Source organism: Gossypium hirsutum, chromosome D02 (genome assembly GCF_007990345.1).
Source record: "Gossypium hirsutum isolate 1008001.06 chromosome D02, Gossypium_hirsutum_v2.1, whole genome shotgun sequence".
NCBI classification, from domain to species: domain Eukaryota; kingdom Viridiplantae; phylum Streptophyta; class Magnoliopsida; order Malvales; family Malvaceae; genus Gossypium; species Gossypium hirsutum.
The window spans coordinates 45,304,310-45,328,447 of NC_053438.1; positions in this window are offsets into that span (position 1 = coordinate 45,304,310).

A 24,138-nucleotide genomic window follows, 5' to 3' on the forward strand; every position below is an offset into this window, starting at 1 on the left:
ATGTATGTTTGGTAACTTGATGATATATTGTGTGGCAATTTGGTAGCATAAATAAGAATTGATATGGCATGTTTATATGTAAGATTGAATGGTTTGAATGCATGAATAAATAGTTTGAAATTGAATAAGATGATCATGTATGTTTGGTGCCAAATGATGGCATATTGGTTTGAATGATGTCAATTTGATTAAAATGAAATATTTAGATATGGTTTGGGTTGGTTTTGTGTAGGTTTAAAGGTGCAAAAATGCACCAAAAGTATATATTATTGAATTGACTTTATATAAGTACCAAAATGCCTATTTTGTGCCAAAAATAAAGTTCACGTCACAACGTCAAACGATGGTCATTGCGACGAGATCTGGATTGTAAGCTACGGAGTGACGAGGAATCTCGTAGTCACAACGAGGCAAGTCAGATGGTCACATATCGACGAGGAACCCCTCACATCGTGACCTCATTTTGTAATTGTGAAAATGTTGCAATTTGGTCCTAATGTGATTTCAGGTTAACTTTAGAGCATTCATAGGCTCGTATAAGACCTGAGAAAGATTGTACAATGAATTTAAGATCTGTAATGGTTGTGTTTGTTTTATTTATGTTTTACATTGCATGTTATTCGACCGTAGTTGCTCCGGCAATGACTATAGCATTCCGTAGCTTGGACCTGACGATCAGGTCAAGTGAGGGGTGTTACATTTGTATGGTATTATTGATTGGATGTTGAAGTTGATGCTTGGGATCTCGCTTTACACCTAACCTACTCACGAAAAACAAAATCGTATGCTAAGTGATAAAGCTCAGCGATATTTCTGTAATTCAAATAACAAAATGCTAGTTAAGTCAATTATAACATTCAACAAATATGCCATTTATATAAATTGCAAAACATCATGCTAAATATACCATTTATACCATATTATCATACCATTTTCTGAATCAAATCAATTAATTCGTCACAATTCTATATAAATCTTCCAGACTTATAAATCTGGTTCACATAATCTTTTACAATAGCAATTCATCTCACTTATCATTTGCAACTTTACATGTTAAATCCCTACTTGGAATCAAACGAATACACGAATCCAACCAACACACCAATTTGGCACCCAATACCTTAGCGGACAATCCGAAGTACATCCATTGTGCCCAGCGCTCATCAATATAACCAAAGTAAAAGTTGTGCCTAGCACTTATCGACCTATAGTCGAAGCAACCCGTACTCTATCTATGTTATGGTATGTTAACTATATCTAACTCTACCCAGACAGTTAATAGGGTAGCAAATCATTCAATTCATAATATAACTCAATTTTGCATTTCATATTTCCAATTCATCAATATATACATAGCATAACATGAGTCATCTCCATTCACAGTCAATTTCACAATCTCATCAAGTTATATTATTTTCAATTTTATTCAGTTTAGTCTTCTATCTCGATAACCAATAAAATTCATACCAATATGATTCGATCAATCATATTTAACTTACCTCAATATCATACCATGAAAAATAATAAAAATATGCAGCAATTCAAGTAATTTAAATTATAGAAATACAAATCGAACACTCGAGTTACTCATCGTCAGATCTCATCTTTCCTTTCCCTCTTGAAGTTCTCGCGCCGTCTTTAGCTACAGATTATAATCCGACGATACATAATATTAAGTTCCAGTCCTAATCACAATCGATTACAAAATTACACATATTTTGCAAATTATTCAATTTAGTCTCCAAAATTGGGACTATCATAACTTTCAACTTAAAACTCCAAATTAAAATATAATTTCACTATTATTCATTAAGGACATTCTATTTCCTATTTTTACAGTCAATTTTATGTTTTATTTAGTTTCGACCTTAATGTATAAAACTATCAATTAAGCTTTTACAATTTAGTCATTTTCACATTTAGGCTTAAAATCAATTTAATACCTAAAATTTTCAATTCTCAACAATGGAATCTTTAAAAAATTTAACAATTTTAAAAAATTGGTACATGGTTGTAACACCTTATACCATACCTGATTTACAGGATCTGAATATAAGATGTCATAATACTTACATACTTAATTAAAATTTTCATTCTACAAAAAATCATACTAAATGTACCTCTTATTTGTTTAAAATCCTTTCTAGGCATTAGGTTTGAAATAATATATTTGTAATCTATCACAAACTTTCAAAGGTAAAATAAGACCTTAAACTAATAAAATTGACATATTCGTAACATATATTACTATTTTTCATTTGAAAAACATGGTTCTATAAATGTCCATCTGTATGCATAATATCGCCCTTGGTTACCACCACAGCGCATCATTGGCTTGGTCCCTCTCGACACTCTAGTTCAATTTACAAACCTATATACCAAAGGACGCATGTAAGTTCAAAGGAACTTAGTGAGCCTCACTCATTATTACCTTTAAACAGTGTTGTAAAATTCTTCGACTCAAGGATTTAGATTCCTTTTTAGATTTTGGCGGATACTTTTCTAATTCTTGGTTGGCATATAACCATACGTCAAACTCTACACTTATCCATCTTATACACATATCACCCCGACTGGTGGATCTCAGACTTATCATCATACTTCAAATCTAATTACACAAATTCTTTGTAGCTGTGGTTAGATACGCTTCTAAGAACAATATTCGGTGGATACTACGCTTGACAGATTCCTTTTAGGACCCAGCGATTATCAGAACACCAGTTACATCGCATCTTCAAATAAATCAAGACAGACACACTTGCTTTAAAGAATAAAACGTTTTAATTCAAACAATAGTATCCTCGATAACTTCAATACAAGACCTAAGAAGTTGCAAGTTTGGCGAGCACTTACATTACCCCATATTCCAATACATAAGGTTCCAGTCATAACAGATTATTAAGGCGGATTCATCAGCTGGTTACTCTGTCGAGAATTCTATCAAAAAATTCCTCATAAGCATACTCAAATCTCGCGCAAGGCATACTAACATCTCACCACTTGGTCATCATAGAATTCACTCTACCGATTTTTCAGATACACAAAGGCTTTCCGAAGAATTTTCGAGTTACCATCCTAGCAAACTACATCTTTCCATGCTAGCCTTTGTGTTTACTGTCCCAGCGGACCAACACAATAGATGCCATGGAGCTTCTCCCACATGGTCTTATATCTTCACGCCCTTTTGGCGTATTACCATATAATGCCATAAAGCCTCACTCACATGGTCTTACACATAACATATTCGCCTGTAAGGTCAGACCGTCATTTGTCAATTTGATTTGCAATAAAACTACCCTACCAGAGGCATCACAAATAAAGCTTCGTTTTCACAACTGCCTGTCCAATCAGCAATATACTTGCCTTACCAGAGGCTATATAAACGGATCTTTTTCTCACCTTTTTACATAACCCAGATTTGTTAGGTACTAAACCCATATAACAGGAAAGTATTAAGCAATGACTACACACATGCCAACAACAACATCTTATATCACACAAAGTCATATCATACCGCACATTGTTCACCTCATTTACATGTTTATAGATATCTCTCAGAAACATACATTTGCATAATTACATGACATGCAAGAGTTAGGTTTAGAGACTCACCAAAGACCTGCCTTAACCTCGGTCTAAAGCTTCCATTTCAAATGTTCGTCCCAACCAATGGCAGCAATTTCTTAAAAGATTATAAGATTTCCATTAGAATCTAAAATACAGACATTTTACTAACATTTCAACTATATGCAACGCCCATACAAGGCCTTCCTATAACACCCTTCCCTTCTATAATCGTAACATGCAAAGCTGTAAGACTTACCAGAAGGCAAAATCATCTACTCATTAGACGAGATCTTAGTTTGATCTTAACAAAAAAGAGAATGTTGAGGTTAGAAAGAAGAACTTGAACATTAAGCAGAAAGAAAACCCATCTAAAATGGTCCCCTTCATAAATGTACTCTAGAACCCCCTAATTTCCCTACCAAATTCAGGGTAGGTAAAAAAAATCTGGTGAAGGTTAACCTCACTGTTGACCAGTCATGAGGAGGTCAAATCAATCTAATTTACTCTTGTTGAGAAATGGCCAACCATGTTGCTTGTGATGATTTGTTTAGTTTGTTGGTTATAGAGTACAAGTAATCTTTCATTCATTTTGCTACTCTGCTATTTAATCTAATCTCTACCTTCTATTGCTGCAAAATCCTAAAAACTCCCAACTAACCTAATATGAGATCCAATTGAGCAGTACTCATGAAATCGAGCATACTATAAGTGGAGACCCACATTTGGTGTGGTCTTAAAGATAGTTAAGTCCCTTATAGCTTTCTTATACACTTGACAGGCTCTTAGTGTTCAAACAAAACTCTAGGGCGTACCCCCTTCATAGGCGCACACTTTTTTGGGCATAGTATTTCTTCTCCTGCAATCAATTCTTTAAATACCGCCAACAAGCAGATGCTTTAATGCTAGTATGTGCCAATACTCTAACTTGCCACCAGGCTGATAGGGTGGCAATTATGTTACCACTGCACATCCAACAATCTACATACTTACCTTACTCATCTTTTTGGATCTGTCGATTTTTGGGGTGTGACATGGGCTAGCTAAATCAAGGTCTCATGACCTCAAAAATATAAAAATTAGAAGAAAATGACTTAATTGCACTAACCAATTATTGATTAAAAGCTTGAAACCCTTGTTAATGGTGTCTTCTTCTTCTTTCTTTCTTTGGCCAAATGGAGAATATAAAATCATCTTTCCATCCACTTACAATTTGCTTTTTATACTAAGTTTTTAGTTTAATTAAATTAATTGATCATGGTTTAAGTTAACTAAATTAACATTTGCTCAATTAATCAATTTATAAACATTATCGTCAATTACCATATGTTTTAATATAGTATATTTGCTATTTTAAACCTTGGGTTAATTGTAATTTAAGTCCTTTGGCTATTTTCTAATAAAAAATCTATAATAATTGGACTTTATAATTTAGTCCTTGAACCTTAATTAATCACTAATTCGACTAAATTAACTATCCAAAATTCAATTCACCAATATAATAACTTCATGCTCGGTTTACGAAAATGGGATCCTAAAACCACCTTTTTCGACACCACTAGAAATCGGGTCATTACAATGGTCCAATGAAACACTCCAGCAAAATTAGAGTTACCAAGGTAATTAGTGTAAATCTTAAGGGATAAAGATGTATAGAGTTTAAATCCCTTAGGATTTTCAATTGTAGATAGGCTCTAATCTTAACTGTCGATGTAACTCAATCTATACCATTAGATTTGAGGAAGCTTAATTATAAATAGAGGCCTTCCTCCTCATTTGTAATCACTCAGTTGTAAACATTCAAAGTAATAAAATACTTTTAGAGAACATTTACTCAAACACTTGGTGTGCGCTATTCTTCTATGGCTTTTTATTCGTTTATGGCCCATTTCTCTTTTGATTTTGTTTTCATTTTGCTTCGGTGCCTTAAAGAATTTCTGCGAGAATTCTCATTTTTCGAGTGTGAGGCTGACTTAGGTGGATTTTAATTTGATTGTCTAATGTTTAACTAGAACTAAGCAATATTACGTGGTGAAATCATAATATAGAAAGATAGCTTGTATTTTAGTCTAATCAGAAATGAGCAAACCAATTAAAAGACTAATATTGTAACGCCCCAAAAATCCCTTGTATATTTATTTTTGTATGTTTGTGACACAAATATTTGTTTGCTTTAGTGGTTATGTGTTTTGGGAGTGTTTGGGAGGTTCCAAGTTCAAGCCTTAGCTTGGGCAAATTTTTGTTTCTTTTTAATGAATAAACCCCTATCTCTAATCAGTAGGCTTATAAATAAATATTGGTAAAATATGTCAGAATGGGCTTGTGTAATGCCCCGAAATTTGACCGTAGAAGTATTGGGCCTTGAGTAAGGGAACAGTTAGGAAACTGTACACAAAAAATATGTCTGCTTTAGTGGTTAAGGGTCCTGAGAGGAGTTGGAAAAGTCCCGGGTTCAAACCTGAGCTTTAGAAAAAATTTTAGTTTTAAGTGGAAAAAACCCTGGATACTTGGATGTAGGCCTTTTAAATTATTGTGTTAAAAAAATAACATAAGAAAGCATGTGGTCTAGTGGTTGTGGCGTCATTAAGGTTGCAAGGGAGCTTGGGTTCAAGTCTTGGCTCTTGCAATTTATTTTGGTTTTTCTTTTAAAGGAACCTGGACTTTGGCCTTTAGACCTTTTAATTAATTGAAGATAAAATATGGTACAAATGAGCTTGTGGCCTAGTGGTGGTGGCGTGAATTGGTTGATGCGAGAGCTTGGGTTCAAATCCCTTGGCATGCAAAAAGTATTTATTTTATTTCCTTACAGCATGGGAAGTGGAGTTAGATTGAAACTCTGCAAGGTGAAGTTTGAATTGGTCTTGGAGTTGTTGTGGAGATTTTCAAGGAGTTTTAAGGGGGAGGAGAGTAGAGGCCGAATGGGGACTCTAAGGCCTTAGGAATTTCGACTGAGGGGTTTTCTCTCAGTTTTGGTCAGTTTGTCATCGGTTTCTGAAATTGTGGAAGCTATTTTCTTTCACTATTCTCTTGTGCCGAATTTGCAAGTGGTCATTTGTGCATTTTGGGTATTCGACTCCTACCATTCTGGTAAATTAAACTATTTTATTTTTAAGTCCATTCCTTTTCCCTTCTTTTGCACCAACATCTGCCGAAACGTCCTCTTCTTCTATATTCTTTTCAAGTTCGGCCAACTGCTTGTTTCATTTCTTTTTGCCTATTGATTCTTTCGGCCAAATCTACCACCCTAGCCCTTGGGACTCTTCCTCTTTTTTTGCTTGTGACTGAAAGTTCTCCCCTCCCCTTTCGATTCAGATTCTTATCTTCTTCGGGTGGTTTTTACTCTAGCCGAAACTCAACACTGTCCCCTCTCTATTTCGGTTTCGCAAGTATTTCTGACAAGGCGGTAAGTGGTTGTATTCCCTCTTTCCATTCAAATCTAGTTTCTTTAAACTTTTTTAAAAGTTGAATATTCTTTCGGTTGAGAAGATAGTTTTCGTGGATTTAAGCCACATTTTCAATTGACCCTAGCTAGCAAGATCTGTTTATAATTTGGATTCTCGTCAAGGCGTGTGATTAATTTTGGGTTAACGATCTTAGAGGATTAAGCCACCCTCATTCAATCAAGGTAAGGTGGTGGTTTTAGGCTAAAAGTTAAGAAGTGGTTAACTTGATTCATCAATTAACTAACTAAAGGTTGGAATGAATGTAGGTTGGTGTTCAAGAGTTTTTGGCAGCTGTTCGGAAACAGGTGTGTACACACCCTGATCTGACTGTAACATGGTAAAAGATGAAAAGCTGGGAATACGGTGATTGAGTCCACATGAGCGTGCAAACGCTCATATGGTGAACTGAGCCCACGAAACATGGGTTAGATTGTAGAGGCCACCACGAACTTTCTTGTGCTCTTGGGCTGTTATGGGCCACGTTGGGGTGAAATGGGTCGTGTGGGCTCCAAAGGGCTCATGGGCCTTACATGGATAAAATCCATGTTAAATGGAAAATTCTGGACTGGGCTATGTAGTTCGCGTAGCTGTGACTGAATTTGGGCTAAATGGGTCATATGAGTGTGTAGGCCCATTTGGGCCAAATATGGGTCTTGGGCCCATTTACACCATTATGACCATTTAGGTTATCTGTGTCGCTTGAGGTGACTATAGACCTTCAGAAAGGTTGTTAAATAACCGTAATGCCCTTGGAGGGTAAATGACTATTTTTCCCATCGACGGTAAATGACTGAGTTGTGCTATGGTTTGATTGACTTAACTGTGAACGATATGATTGATTCTGAGCATGGCATACTTCATACACGACATACTGCATGGGGTTGGGATCTTGTATTGGAGGAAGTGATTGATATGTAAGGGTCACATAGGTCGCATGAGACGGCTGTGGACCCACCGATGGCTTTAAGCCGATTATGTGATTGGCAGCTCTGCTACAATATTGGTTAGTGCTGCAACCGATGCTACTTAAGGAGTTTAGGGATGGGTGGGTCGATTTAATCCCCACAGGAGTGTAAGGTTGGACAAGAGATGAAGTGCAAGGTTGGTATGGGTATTTATGCATTGCATATACTGATTCTGATATTGAGATGGGCTTAGGCCCAGATATATGTGGTATGTGCCATTTGTTATAGGCTCGGGTCCAACTGAGGCTGAATGGGGCTAAGGCCATTTTCCACTATTACCATAATGGGCTAAGGCCCACACTGATACTGTTATTGTTAAAGGCTCAGGCCTAGTCTGATTCAATTTCTTTAATGAGGGGTTATACACTGAGTTTTCATAAACTCACATCATTTTTAACGTTTCAGGTAATCCCCAGCGTTAGACAGTTCAGAGCTACGGGGGACTCGGAGAAGGCCACACAATTGCACATGTTTTATTCTATTTTGCTCATTTACTAAAGCATTTTGATTTTGATTCGGGTTGTAATAAGGCCTCTATAATTTCTGGATTCTAAATTTGGGATTTGATGTGATTGTGATTTATATTTGCTAGAAGTTGAACACGATTTTCCAAAACAATAACTGCTTTCTAACACTACGTTTCCGTAGCTCAATTTTTAAAATAACACGTTTTCATAAATCATTTGTTTTAAATTAAGCATTCGCAACATTAAGGTTTTGAAGGTAACAACTTTTCTATAATAAACTTCGATTGAAAATAAACAAATACAAACTGAGGTTGTGTACAAGTTTTAAATGTCAAGAAGTTTAAAATTTCAAAAAGGGTTTCCAATGAAAACATGGTTTTCGAAAAACACTTCAATGTGACACGCTAGATTCGGGCCTATCTTCAATCAAGAGGATATATTTTTACTGCTTGTGCCGTGTAGGTGTTGTAGTTTGACCGAAATTCTGAAGAGTTGGATTAGGGTTTGAATTCGATGGTTGAGGGGATTGTATTGGAGGGATTTGGGGAGAAAAATATGGGTGGAAGAGGTTGGATAGAGCCAAGCTGGTAGTGATAAATTCGGCTACCTTTCCTCATTCTTCCAGTATTCTAACAGTTTTTTTTTCTTTCTCTGCTTTTGGTTTTCTCTGCCGAATTTTCCCCTTGGCTTTCATTTCTCCTCTCTTTTCTTTTTTTCGACTAATCCTTGTTATTTGTACCGATTATTCCTACTTGAATTTTCTACTGATTATTTTCCCCTCCTCTCTCCTATTGTTGCTGCTGATTGCTTGCTGGAAAACTTTCTTCTCTTTCTACTTTGGCTTGTCCATGAATCTATTCTTTCTTTGACCTCTTTTATGTGCCACAACTCGTTATTCCCGTTTTGTTATTGTGCATTCGGTAAGTAATGTTTTCGTCTTTTGTCTTTTGTTTCTTGGTTGGTGACTAAGGGGATTGTTGTACTTGTGGTAGGTGAAAGGTAGTGATCGGTTTATGCTACTGCTGAGGTTGGAGCCTTAAGGACAATGTTTATTGTTGGTAAGTGAATCATGCGTATTGAATCGCCTTCAGAATGGGGGTCTTGCTTAAATCGTTGATTTAAGATTATTAATGGTGTTGTAAATGTTTGATTTTTAAATAAGTAATTAGGGACCTTTCGTTAACTATGATGATAGCTCAAAGTCTAGGGTGAAGGGCTGGGCTGGTGCTGAATTATAGAGGGAAACGTCCATGGTTCATAAGGTAGGTATCATGCGATTGATTTTGAAGTACATTCGACTTTGTGTTGTTGTGCTAATCATGAGTTGAGATTAACAATTAAGTTGAAATGTTCAATTGTAGGTATTACTGGTCTCAAAAATGTTTTTGCTGTGACACTATAATAAGTGTGTAAACACAACTCTGAAAAACAGATAGTCGCGAAAAGTCAAAAAGTGGGGCTGTCGATGCCACCCGGGCATATGGCCGTCCGTGTGGTAGGCCGTGTGATTGAAGATGGGCGTGGGATTGACGAGGCTGGCCATGTGTGATTCATGGGCCAGGTCGAGTTGGGCCGTATGGGCCACTTGGGTACGTGGGCCCACACGGGTGAACCACACGTGTGTGTGGAATGTATTGGACCAGGCCATGTGGACCATACGAGCATGTGGGCCCACACGAGTTGACAACATGGGTATGGAGGCTTATTTTTCACTGTTTTGATGTTAAGGTTGCACGGGTCGCCCGAGACGGTTGTGAACCTTTTGTTGGGTCGGTAAACTTACCTAGACCCCTAATTGACTGAATAACTATTATATCCATGAACAATATATATATTGATGGCTATGTATAGAGCATGCTGTTAAACTGTACTGAATGCATGTATGATACCATGATATAACATGACATGATTGTATGATGCATGGCTCGGGGATGGGTTATTATTGATCGAAGGAAGTGTTCTGGAAGGCTTCGAGCCTAACTGACTTGCAGCTCAGCTGCATATTACTCTATAGTGCCACAATCGGTACTACTTGGAGTGTAGGGATGAGCAGGTTGATTATATCCCCACATGGAGTGTAGGGTTGGACGGAGTTGGAATGTAGAGGCTGGCTGGGTAGGAATTGATACTGCATGACTGTTACTGTACTGAATATTGATACTGTAATGGGCTAAGGCCCTAGCTGAAATTGAAACTGTTACTGAAATGGGCTTAGGCCCAGAATATGATTGCAGTCTGACTGCTTGTTTATATGGGGATTACACACTGAGTTTTTGTAAACTCATCATTCTGTTTTATCTGTACAGGTGATCCTCAGACTTAGGCGGATCAAAGCGGCGGAGGACTCAGCGGTGGCCACACGACCCCTTTTTACTATTTCGTACTTAACAATGATTTTTAATTTCATTTGGGAATTTTATAGTAAATATGGCCCCTATGGATTTTTCTTAAATTTGGGATGCTTAAGTTATAACTACTAGTTTTAGGAAAACTCGAGTTTGCAAAAGAACCAAACGTTTTAACAAAATACTTACGATTATGCCATCTATTTTAAAAGCTTCCGCATAGATTAAACGTTTTGAAAGCTTTCGAATAATTAATTAACACAATATTAGAAGTAATAACTACTAATAAAAAGATTCTAAATGAAAAATGTTTTAAGCTAAGTTACGGTTTCCCAACACAAGTTACGATTTTCAAACTCATTACCATGTGACATCATCAGATTCGACCATAGCATCTAGACTGGGTTTAGGGTGTTACATTTAGTGGTATCAGAGTCAGGTTGCAAAACTCGGCTGTGGATGTGGGTTTTTATGATGTGATTTTTGGGAACTGATTTCTAAATATTTTTACTAAATGTGTGGTGCACCGAGTCTCTGGCGTCGATCCAGTAAGATTTCTAAAACTATTATTGATAGTATATCCTGGAACTACTATAGGTAGTATATACTGAGACTACTATAGATAGACTGTACTGAAAACACTTAAAATAATGTATACTAAGACTGTAGTAAAACTGATAGACATTGATTAACACTGCGATGTACGAAACAAACTTTACACTTCTAATATTGTTTTCATAATATATCTGTTAATAAACACTGGAATTGTAAATTGATGCATAAAACTGTTAATACAGATAAAACACAAATAGACAATGAGCACCAGAGGTACTCACGGACGGGGTACAAGAGGCCGTGGTGGAGGCCGTAGAGGTACTCGAGCTGGGTCTTCGTCATCTGGCAATCTGCCTAATTTGGAACAAGTGAGACACCAACTTCACTTGTGACTGAGACTGAGTCTCATGATCGAGCGGCTGGGGATGACGCTCTATCCTAGGCTATGTTGAGGATTTTCGAGAGGGTCGCTGGGCCCAATACTGGAGATGAAGGTCGCGGGTCGATTACGGAACGACTCCAGTCTAACAAAGCTAAGCTTTTCAGGGGTATTACTGGAGTTGCCTCTAATGTGGCTGAGTACTGGATAGAGGCCATAAAGAGAATTATGGATGACCTGGACTGCACACCCGAGCAAAAATTGAAAGGTGCTGTATCGCTGCTACGTGATGAGGCATATCAGTGGTGGCTCACAGTTAAGGAGGGCACTCAGCCCGATCAACTGACTTGGGAGTTCTTTAAGACCGCTTTCCAGGGGAAATATATGAGGGCCAGGTATGTGGATGCCCGTAGGAGAGAGTTCTTGAATTTGACTTAGGGGGATAGATCAGTGGCCGAGTATGAGGCTGAGTTTTTACGACTGAGCTGCTATGCACGTGGTATGGTGGCAACTGTGTACAAGTGATGTGTTTATTTCTAGGATGGCCTCAGGGATAATCTGAGGGTTCTGATAGCTCCACAGAGGGAGCGACATTTTGTTGCACTGCTTGATAAGGCGAAGATCGCCGAGAAGTGAAGTGCACTGAGCGCTAGAACCGTGACAGAAAGAGAGGTAGAAATAAGAGGGATTTGAAGCCCTCGAGTTCCGTTCAGAGGCTTAAGAAAAAAGCCAGAGTTGATGGGCCGATTAGAGTAGGGCTCCCATTGCTGCTACTGGACAGCCGCTGTGTACTGACTGTGGAAGACGCCATCAGGGCGTGTGTTGGAAAAGAACTTTGGCATGTTTGAGGTGCGATTCTCCATAGCACCGTATTAGAGAGTGTCCACAGAAGTTCGATCAGATGCAAGCTCCGAGCACTGGTATAGCACCACCATCAAGAGCAGTTCAGCAGCCATCGAGGGGTCGTAGTCAGGCCAAAGGTGGTAATGGTTTGGGTCATGGTCAGAAAGCACCGGGCAGATGTGCTGGACATATTGAGGTGTGGCAGTCGGCTCTAGTTTATGTTGCACGTTGCCGAGAAGATGGTGATGCTTCAGACATCATTACGGGTACGTTCATTATTTATAATGTACCTTATACTACACTGATAGATATAGGATCCACTCACTCCTATATAGCTTGTACCGTATCTGAAAACTTGGGTATACTGGTTGAGAGCACTACGAGTGAGGTCACTGTACTTAGTCCGCTGGGACAATTGGTGAGGGTAAATAAACTGTTTAAAGACGTCCCTTTAGAGGTGCAAGGGGTAACCTTTCGGGCTGATCTGATGGAGCTCCCATTTGGGGAGTTCGATTTAATACTGGAGATAGATTGGTTGGTCAAACATCGAGTTAGTTTGGACTGTGCCACGAAAAGGGTTGTACTGAGAATTGAGAAGGTTAGCGAGGTAGTCGTAATTGGGAAACGTCGGAACTACTTACTGAATATGATTTCTGTATTAAGGGCGGAAAAGTTGGTTCGTAAGAGATGTGAGGCGTATTTGGCCTACATCAGTGTTTCAGATTCTAGGATTCTTTGGTTAAGGATATCAGGAAGATTAAGGACTTTCTGAACGTTTTTTTTTTGAAGAACTACCTAGGTTACCTTCGAATCATAAAGTAGAGTTCAAGATTGAGCTCCTTCCTAGTACAGCTCCGGTGTCCATCGCTCCTTATAGAATGGCACCAAAAGAGCTTGCGGAGCTTAAGACTCAGATTCAAGAATTACTGGATCGTGGGTTCATCCGCCCTAATGTGTCTCCGTGGGGAGCACCGGTTCTGTTTGTAAAGAAGAAGGATGGATCCATGCGTATGTGTATTGATTACCGGAAACTGAACAAGTTAACCATAAAGAATAAGTACCTCCTATAGAGGATAGACGATCTATTTGATCAGTTTCGAAATGCATCAGTTTTTTTTAAGATTGACCTTCGATCGGGATATCGTCAGTTGAGGGTTAAATGTGCACAAGATAACATTTAGGACTCGGTATGGTCATTAGAGTTCCTAGTAATGCCATTTAGACTGACGAATGCACCAGTAGCTTTTATGGATCTGATGAACTGAGTGTTCCATCCCTATCTGGATCAGTTCATGATGGTGTTTATTGATGATATACTGGTGTATTCGAGAACTGAGGATGAGCGTGATGAACCCTTGAGAGTGGTTGTACAGATTCTGTGAGAAAAACAACTGTACGCCAAGTTTAGTAAATTTGAGTTCTGGTTAAGTGAAGTAACGTTTCTGGGACATGTGGTTTCTACTGAGGGGATTAGAGTCGATCCTCTAAACATTGAGGCTGTCTGGGATTGGAAGCAGCCTAAGACTGTATCTGAGATCCGCAGTTTTCTAGGACTGGCAGGGTATTATCGACGTATTGTGGAGGAGTTTTCTCTGATTGCCGCGCCTTTGACTAAGCTACTAAGTAAGGGTGTGCCGTTTAATTGGACTAATTCGTAGCAAAAGAGCTTTGAAAAGCTCAAAACTGTACTGACTAAGCCCTTGTTCTAATACAGCCAAAGTTTGGAAAAGAGTTTATTATTTACAGCGACACATCACATGTCAATTTAGGATGTGTGTTGATGCAAGAGGGTAAGGTGGTAGTGTACGCTTCTCGTCAGCTTAAGACTCATAAGGTGAATTATCCGACGCATGACTTGGAGTTGGCCGCAGTGGTATTTACACTGAAAATGTGGAGGAATTACTTGTATGGTGAGAAGTGTATCATTTACATTGATCACAAGAACCTTAAGTACCTTCTCACTCAGAAGGAGTAGAATCTTAGGCAGCCTAGATGGATTGAGGTGCTTAAGGACTATGACTGTACTATTGAATACCACCCTAGTAAGGCTAATGTGCTGGCCGACGCACGGAGCTGTAGAGCTATGATTGACCTAAGGGCGATGTTTGCTCACCTTAGTTTATTTGATGATGGTAGTCTGTCGACCGAACTTCAAGTTAAATCGACGTGGATAGAGAAGATTAAGGGTAAAAAGATAGAGGATGAGTCATTGGGTATTCGTTTCTAATAGGTTGAGAGTTGGAATACTGAGGATTTTGGACTGAATAGCGAAGGGGTGCTCTGTTTTTGTGGGAGAATCTGTGTACCGAAAGATACTGAATTGAGGCAATCTATTCTGAGAGAGGCGCATGGTAGCCCTATGCTATGCATCTAGGCAGAAATAAGATGTACCGTGACCTTCGTGAGTAATACTGGTGGCCATGTCTTAAGCGAGAGGTTACCGAATTTATGGCTAAGTGTCTGACATGCTAGCAGGTTCAGGTTGAACATCAATTACCTTCGGGATTGCTGTAGCCAGTCAAGATTCCACTTTAGAAGGAGGAGCTTGTGACTATGGATTTCGTTAGTGGGTTACCCCTCACACCCACTAAGAAGGATTCTGTATGGGTCTTCGTGGATTGATTGACTAAGTCCACCCATTTCATTCTGGTTTGTACTGACTACTGTCTGCAGAAGCTGGCTAAATTGTATGTGTCTGAGATAGTGAGATTGCATGGGGTACCGATTTTAATAATATCTGATAGGGATTCTCACTTCACATTTCTATTCTAGAAGAAGTTAAATGAAGCTCTGGGTATAAGATTGGACTTCAGTACTGCGTTTCATCCTCAAACTGACGGTCAGTCAAGGAGGGTGATTCAGATACTGGAGGATATGTTGAGAAGTTATGTGATTGTCTTCCAAGGCAGTTGGGAGGATTACTTACCGCTAGCAGAATTTGCTTATAACAACAATTATTAGTCTAGCATTTAGATGGCACCCTACGAGGCACTATATGGTCATAGGTGTCGTACACCTTCATGTTGGACTGAGTTGGGCGAGCGGTGTGTTTTGGGCCCTGAATTAATTTTTGATACCGAGGATAAAGTTAGGTTGATTCAAGACCTACTGAAGGCGGCATCAGACAGGTGGGGGACTTTGTTTTTCTCAAGGTCTCACCGTGGAAGAATGTATTGAGATTTGGTCGTCAGGGCAAGTTGAGCCCTAGATTTATTGGACCTGATCGTGTGCTCAAGTGAGTGGGCCAAGCTGCTTACCGGTTGGAGTTACCTCCGAAATTGGATCAGATTCACAACGTGTTCCACGTCTATATGTTGAGGCGCTACCGCTCTGATCCCACACATATTGTTCTAGTAGAGGAGATTGAGGTTAGACTGGATCTGACTTTCGAGGAGGAGTCGATTCAGATACTGGATCGTGATGTAAAAGTTTTGAGCAGGAAGTCTAGTCCACTGGTTAAAGTTCTCTAGCAAAATCATAGAACTGAGGAGGCCATGTGGGAGCCTGAGGATGCGATGCGTCAACAGTATCCCCATCTGTTTTGATAAGGTAAAATTTCGAGGCCGAAATTTTCTTTTAGGGGGTAGAGTTGTAACGCCCGAAAAATCACTAATATATTTATTTTTGTATGTTTGTGACACAAATATTTGTCAGCTTTAGTGGTTATGTGTTTTGGGAGTGTTTGGGAGGTCCCAAGTTCAAGCCTTAGCTTGGATAAATTTTTGTTTTTTAATGAATAAACCCCTATCTCTAATCAGTAGGCTTATAAATAAATATTGGTAAAATATGTTAGAATGAGCCTGCTGGTCTAGTGGTTAAGTGGAGTGTAAATATGCTGGAGGTCTTGTGTTCGAATCTCTGTGTGATCAAGAGGATATATTTTTACTGCTTGTGCCGTGTAGGTGTTGTAGTTTGACCGAAATTCTGAAGAGTTGGATTAGGGTTTGAATCCGGTGGTTGAGGGGATTGTGTTGGAGGGATTTGGGGAGAAAAATATGGGTGGAAGAGGTTGGATAGAGCCAAATTGGCTGTGACAAATTCAGCTACCTTTCCTCATTCTTCCAGTATTCTAACAGTTTTTTTCCTTCTCAACTTTTGGTTTTCTCTGCCGAATTTTCCCCTTGGCTTTCATTTCTCCTCTCTTTTCTTTTTTTCAACTAATCCTTGTTCTTTGTACCGATTCTTCCTACTTGAATTTTCTACTGATTTTTCCCCTCCTATCTCCCATTGTTGTTGCTGATTGCTTGCTGGAAAACTTTCTTCTCTTTCTACTTTGGCTTCTCCATTAATCCATTCTTTCTTTGACCTCTTTTATGTGCCGCAACTCGTCATTCCCGTTTTGTTGTTGTGCGTTCGGTAAGTAATGTTTTCGTCTCTTGTCTTTTGTTTCTTGGTTGGTGACTAAGGGGATTGTTGTACTTATGGTAGGCGAAAGACAGTGATTAGTTTTTGCTACTGCTGAGGTTGGAGCGTTGAAGACAATGTTTATCATTGGTAAGTGAATCATGCGTATTGAATCGCCTTCAAAACGGGGGTCTTACTTAAATCGTTGATTTAAGATTATTAATGGTGTTTTAAATGTCTGGTTTTTAAATAAGTAATTAGGGACCCTTTTGTTAACTGTGATGACAGTTGAAAGTCTGGAGTGAAGGGCTGGGCTGGTACTAAATTATAGAGGGAAACGTCCGTGGTTCATAAGGTAGGTATCATGGGATTGCTTTGGAAGTACATTCAGCTTTGTGTTGTTGTGCTAATCATGACTTGAGATTAACAAGTTGAAGTGTTCAATTCCCGTAATTCCCATTTTGTTGTTGTGCGTTCGATAAGTAATGTTTTTGCTTTTTGTCTTTTGTTTCTTGGTTGGTGACTAAGGGGATTGTTGTACTTGTGGTAGGCGAAAGGCAGTGATCGGTTTGTGCTACTATTGAGGTTGGAGTGTTAAGGACAATGTTTATCATTGGTAAGTGAATCATGCGTATTGAATCGCCTTCGAAATGGGGGTCTTACTTAAATCGTTGATTTAATATTATTAATGGTGTTTTAAATGTTTGATTTTTAAATAAGTAATTGGGGACCTTTTGTTAACAGTGATGACAGCTGAAAGTCTGGAGTGAAGGGCTGGGCTGGTGCTAAATTATAGAGGGAAACGTCCGTGGTTCATAAGGTAGGTATCATGCGATTGATTTGGAAGTACATTCGGCTTTGTGTTGTTGTACTAATCATGAGTTGAGATTAACAATTAAGTTGAAATGCTCAATTCCCGTCATTCCTGTTTTGTTGTTGTGCGTTCGGTAAGTAATGTTTCTACCTCTTGTCTTTTGTTTCTTGGTTGGTGACTAAGGGGATTGTTGTACTTGTGGTAGGCTAAAGGTAGTGATCGGTTTGTGCTACTGCTGAGGTTGGAGCGTTAAGGATAATGTTTATCGTTTGTAAGTGAATCATGCGTATTGAATCGCCTTCGGAATAGGGGTCTTACTTAAATCATTGATTTAAGATTATTAATGGTATTTTAAATATTCGGTTTTTAAATAAGTAATTGGGGACCTTTTGTTAACTGTGATGACAGCTGAAATTCTGGAGTGAAGGGCTGGGCTGGTGCTGAATTATAGAGGGAAACGTCCGTGGTTTATAAGGTAGGTATCATGCGATTGATTTGGGAGTACATTCGGCTTTGTGTTGTTGTGGTAATCATGAGTTGAGATTAACAATTAGGTTGAAATGTTCAATTGTAGGTATTACTAGTCTTGAAAGTGTTTTTGCCGTGACACCATAATAGGTGTGTAACTCTGAAAAATAGATAGCGGTGAAAAGCCGAAAAGTGAGGTTGTCGACGCCACATGGGCGTGTGGCTGCCCGTGTGACAGAACATGGGCGTGAGATCGACGAAGCTGGCCATGTACGATTCGTAGGCCGGGCTGAGTGGGCCATGTGAGCCATTTAGGCACATCGGTCCAAACGTGTAAACCACACGTGTGTGTGGAACGTATTGGGCCAGGCCATGTGGGCCCACACGCCAACGACCTGGCATGTTGGTCCATTTTTCACTCTTTTGATGTTAAAGTTGCACGGGTTGCACGAGACGACTGGGAACCTTCTGTAGGGTCGGTAAACTTACCTAGACCCCTAATTGACTGAATAACCATTATATCCATGAACGATATATATATTGATAACTATGTATAGAGCATGATGTTAAACTGTACTGAATGCATGTATGATACCATGATAGGACATGACATAATTTTATGATGCATGGCATAGGGATGGGTTATTATTGATCGGAAGAAGTGCTCTGGAAGGCTTCGAGCCTAACTTACTGGCTGCTCAGCTGCATATTTCTGTATAGTGCCGCAATCGGTACTACTTGGAGTGCAGGGATGGGTGGGTTGATTATATCCCCACATGAAGTGTAGGGTTGGACTGAGTTGGAGTGTAGAGGCTGGCTGGGTAGGAATTGATACTACATAACTGTTACTGTACTGAATATTGATACTGTAATGGGCTAAGGCCCTAATTGAAATTGAAATTGTTACTGAAATGGGCTTAGGCCCAGACTATGATTGCATTCTGAGTGCTTGTTTATATGAGGATTACACACTGAGTTTTTGTAAACTCACCCTTCTATTTTATCTGGACAGGTGATCCTCAGACTTAGGCGGATCAGAGCGACAGAGGACTCAGCGGTGGCCACACAACCCCTTTTTACTATTTCGTAACTCAAACGATGATTTTAAATTTCATTTGGGAATTTTATTGTGAATATGACCTCTATGGATTTTTTTTAAATTTGGAAGCTTAATTTATAACTACTAGTTTTAGGAAAACTCGAGTTTTCAAAAGAACCAAACGTTTTAACAAAATACTTACGATTACGCCATCTATTTTAAAAGCTTTCGCATAGATTAATCGTTTTGAAAGATTTCGAATAATTAATTAACACAATATTAGAATTAATATATAATAATGAAAAGATTCTAAACGAAAAATGTTTTAAGCTAAGTTACGGTTTCCCAACACAAGTTATGGTTTTCATACTCACTACCATGTGACATCACCAGATTTGGCCATAACGTCCAGGCCGAGTTCGGGGTGTTACAAATATGTCGTATATCAATTCCAATTGAGGAGATGCCTTGTCTTGGGCATCGGAGCGAATGACTCCCAAAAGATAGACACATAGATGTGACTAATTAGACAGACAGTTTATCAGACAGGATCCAAGCTGAATAGATCCTAAATCCGTTTATGGATTTATTCACTTGTGACGTTCATAGTGTGACATACCTAAATCTTGAGTGGATGGTAAACTATGTATGCTTGACTCGTACAGTTTGATGCAAGTAAAAGCTTGTGTTCAAATAGATATGTAACAACCCAAAAGTCAGTAGTACCAAAAAGTGTGGTTTAAGTCGTAAATATTTACAATGTTATATTAGAAGCAAATTGAACTTTGGTCAAGCAAATTCATTGAATTAAGTTTTAATTAGGGTATAGGGACTAAATCGTGTAAGTGATAAAAGTGTGAATTATTATTAAGTTATAAGGTAGAATTTAGTTAAGAGACTTATAAGGTAATTAAACCATTGGTTTAATAGTGGTGGACGAAAATATGGTTTTTACTATTTAAAAATGTTAAAAACTAAATTAAGGTAATAATTAAAATAAGAAAAATTAAGTTACTAGGGAAAACCAAAACATTTTATTCATCTTTACATGCAAAACTAAATTGGGAGAAGAAAAAAAGAAAAACATTTGGCCCTAGACTTCCAAATTTTTAAATCTTCAATTGGTATGTTTAATTTAGTATATTTATTGTAATTTTTATGTTTCGAAAGCTCAGTATCTTGAGCTAGCTGACCCATTTCATATTTTAAATTATTGTTAAAATTGGAGGATGTTACCATGGTTGAATAGTTGAAGTTCTAGGGATTAGTTTGATAGATTTTAAGTTTAGAGTTGAAAAAGGTCTAATTGTAAAGTCAATTGAAGATATTGTGTAATAGGGACCAAATTGCATAAATTTCAAAATTTTGGGGTGAAAATGCAAAATAGGGAGTTAAATTAGGCCTAGAGTGAAATTAGTATTAAAATTTGAGGTTAATTGTGAAAGTTATGCTAGTCTCGATTTTAGGGACTAAATTGAATAAAATACAAAAGTTGTATAACTTAGTAATTGAATGCAAAATTGGTTGTGTATTGATAATTTATTATGTGTGTTTTAATCCGTAGCTAACGTAGACTTGGTTCTTCGAAAAAGAAAGGAAAAGACAAAGTCGTCGATGAATAGCTCATAGTTTACGATTTGTGTTTTTATAATCTGAGCTACTCGTAATTGCCACATTTAGAAATTTTTATGTAGGGTAAGAGTATGAGGTGAGTCATTTTTGATAATGAAATTAATTTGATTGAATTGAATTGAGTGACATATTTGATAACTGAATTGAAAATTTATGAAAAGTGCATACATTTATAGAAATGTGATATTAAGGATGAAATTGTGATGATCTATTGTTGTCATATGTTGAACAAATGTGTTTATTATGAAAACAAGTATAAATTGAGATAATTGTTAATAATGAAAGGTCAAAAGGAAACCCTATTAACTGTTCGGGCAAAGTCGGATATAGTTAGCATGTCATAGGATAGGAAGAATTCAAGGTTACTTTGACTACGAGTCGATGAGGCACTGGGTGCCAATTTTCTTAGGTTTAACCAATGAGACACTGTGATACGAGCCAAGGAGGTGACACTCAAGGGGTTGTTTTTCCTAGTGGTCCAATCACTCGAAGCAAGGCACGACAATTAAAATCAAAGATGAATGCTTTTGTCCAAGACTTTGTTGCGACAAATTTAATTCATCATGTTCGTGACGTTGACAAATACGAGAATGCAATTCACTCGATCAATCTTGGAATAGTGAAAGCCCATAAATTGGTGGATTAATCTTTTATATATATTATTATTATTATTATTTACTTAATTCTCATTGGTTGGGACACATCACTTATGAGTTAAGTAATTTTATTGGTTAGGTTATTATTTATTTATTTTCTTAGATAAATTTAAAGAGTTTTATTAGGGTTCAATTACTCTTGTATTTCCTATAAATAGGCTTGCTTTCTACACATTGGAGGGGGGTCGAATAAAAAGAGAGTATTTGTTTTCTTCCAAATTTGTGTGAAGCAAATTTTTGAGAGTAGAGTGATTCTTCTCTTACTATTTTGTTTGGAGTTTGTTACTTTCGAGGGTATTTCGGAGTTACAAATATTCAAATTTCTTTCCCGTTCATCGGTGTTTCGAGAGGTTCTTCTTCTAGGGGTTTCGTAGGGAGCCGCTCAATCATTGGCATTTTTGGTTACAAGTTAACCAAGGGTTCCATAGGGCAAATCTATCCTTTTTTTTCTTTATTATTATTATTTAACTAATTTTATTTATTCTCATTTTTATTTCTAATTTGTCTTTCTCTTGTGTCTAGATCCGGGTTTTCGCATCAGTTGGTATCAGTTTCAGGTCATTCGGTGTTATTTTTGAAGCTAAAAAAAATAGGAAAAAAAGCAAAAACCGCAAAAAAAACCGCAAAAAAAAGTTGCCTACCTTTCATAAGTAGGTTTCTTCTTTTCCTATTATTATTATTATTATTATTTTTATTTTTCCCAAAATTGAATTTCTTTTCCTTCTTCTTTTCTTGACTCAAGTATAATTAAAGCTTCAATTTTGAAAATCTTAAGACACCAAACATTTTCGATTTTTTTTTTAAAATTTGGGTAGAGTTTTCATAAGTTTTCTTCTTATTAAAGCTTTTCTTTGACTCTAGAGTTAGAGATCATTGCAGGTCTACGTTTTTTGTTTCTCTTACGCTTTCTAACACTTTGTTTCTTCTTGTGTTAGCAGATATTAAAGGCACGCACAATTCCTTCATCCGTGTAGCCTCCATTACAAATTGCCTCGTCAAGTTTATTGGCCTCATAGAGCAATTAGGGTCTTCATTGTTTCTTTGAAGTTTGCACCTCCGTTATTTGATCTTGATTAGTAACCCTCTCCAAACATATTTACAAGTTTTGAATCATTCAGAGAGTTATTGTTTTGAGAGCTAACGAGTAAGGTTATTATTATTTTTTTCTTTCTTGTTCCTATTTGTTTGATCTTTCACAGATACCATGCCGCTCACTAGATCCCAAACTAGTAAAAATGAAGAGGATGAGCAAAAAAGATAGAAAGATCCTTTGGTCGAGTTGTTACAAAAAGAGATGAAAAATTTGCAAACTCAATTCGAACATCGCATGACCCAGATGTTACAAGAGCAAAGGGAGTATCTTGATACAAAACTTACAACTCAAGCGAGATACATTGTCGATAATTACAAGAAGTTAAACGAAACCTTTATAAGCCAATCAAATTTACGAGATCAAACTTTTAAACGAAGGGAGGACCATGTTTTTGATGATGACTTTGAGTCCGAGTATGTACCTAGAGAAAGGTTGGAACAAAACAATGACACCCCCAAACCAAAATTTCCTTCTTTCTCAGGGAAGAATGATCCTGATGCTTACCTTGATTGGGAGGAAAAGATGGAAGCAGTCTTTGCTTGTTACAATTACTCTGATGAGAAAAAGGTAACATACGCTGTTGCTGAGTTCATTGATTATGCACTAACATGGTGGAATCAATTATGTAAAAGCAGGATTCTTTATAGAGAGCAACCTGTTACTACTTGGGTTGAAATGAAGCACATCTTACGAAAACAGTTTGTTCCACCATACTATTATCGAGAACTCCATCAAAGACTCCAACATCTTGTTCAAGAAGATAGATCTGTGGATGACTACTACAAAGAGATGGAGACTATTCGGATTAGAGCCAATCTTGTTGAAGAGGCTGAAGTGACTATGGCTAGATTCCTTGCCGGCCTAAAGCCTGAGATTGCAAATCGAGTTGAGTTACAACACTACATGGATGTTGAAGAGATGCTTCAAGCCGCACTCACCATTGAAAAGCAATTACGAAAGAAAGGGACAACGAGGGGTGCTAGTTCAGTTTCTAATCCTGCTTGGAGAGGAAATTGGAAAAAATAAGATGATAGATTGTGGAATGAGAGAGATGCACGGTTCAAGCCAAATGAGCCTAGAACTTACTCCAAAGATAGAGGTATGCCTAATTCATTTAAAGGTTCTACTTCTACTAATTGAGCTCCATCTTCTTCTTCTACTTCTCCTAGTGCCATTAAGCAGCCAAAAGATATTACCTGCTTCAAATGCCAAGGAAGGGGTCACTATGCTCGAGAATGCCCTAATAAAAAGTCATTGGTGATTCGAGAAGATGGCGAGGTTGATTTTGAGTCTGATAACGAAGATGAGATGCCTCCTTTGGAATATGCTAATGATGTGCATACTTATGATGAGTATGAAGAATACTTGGAGTATGGTGAGAAAGCACTTGTTGCTCGAAGGGCTTTAAATGTCCAGTTTAAAGAGGAAGGGCGCGAACAAAGAGATAACATTTTCCACACGAGATGTTTGATTGGTGAACAACCTAGTTCAGTGATCATCGATAGTGGAAGTTGCACCAATGTGGTGAGTT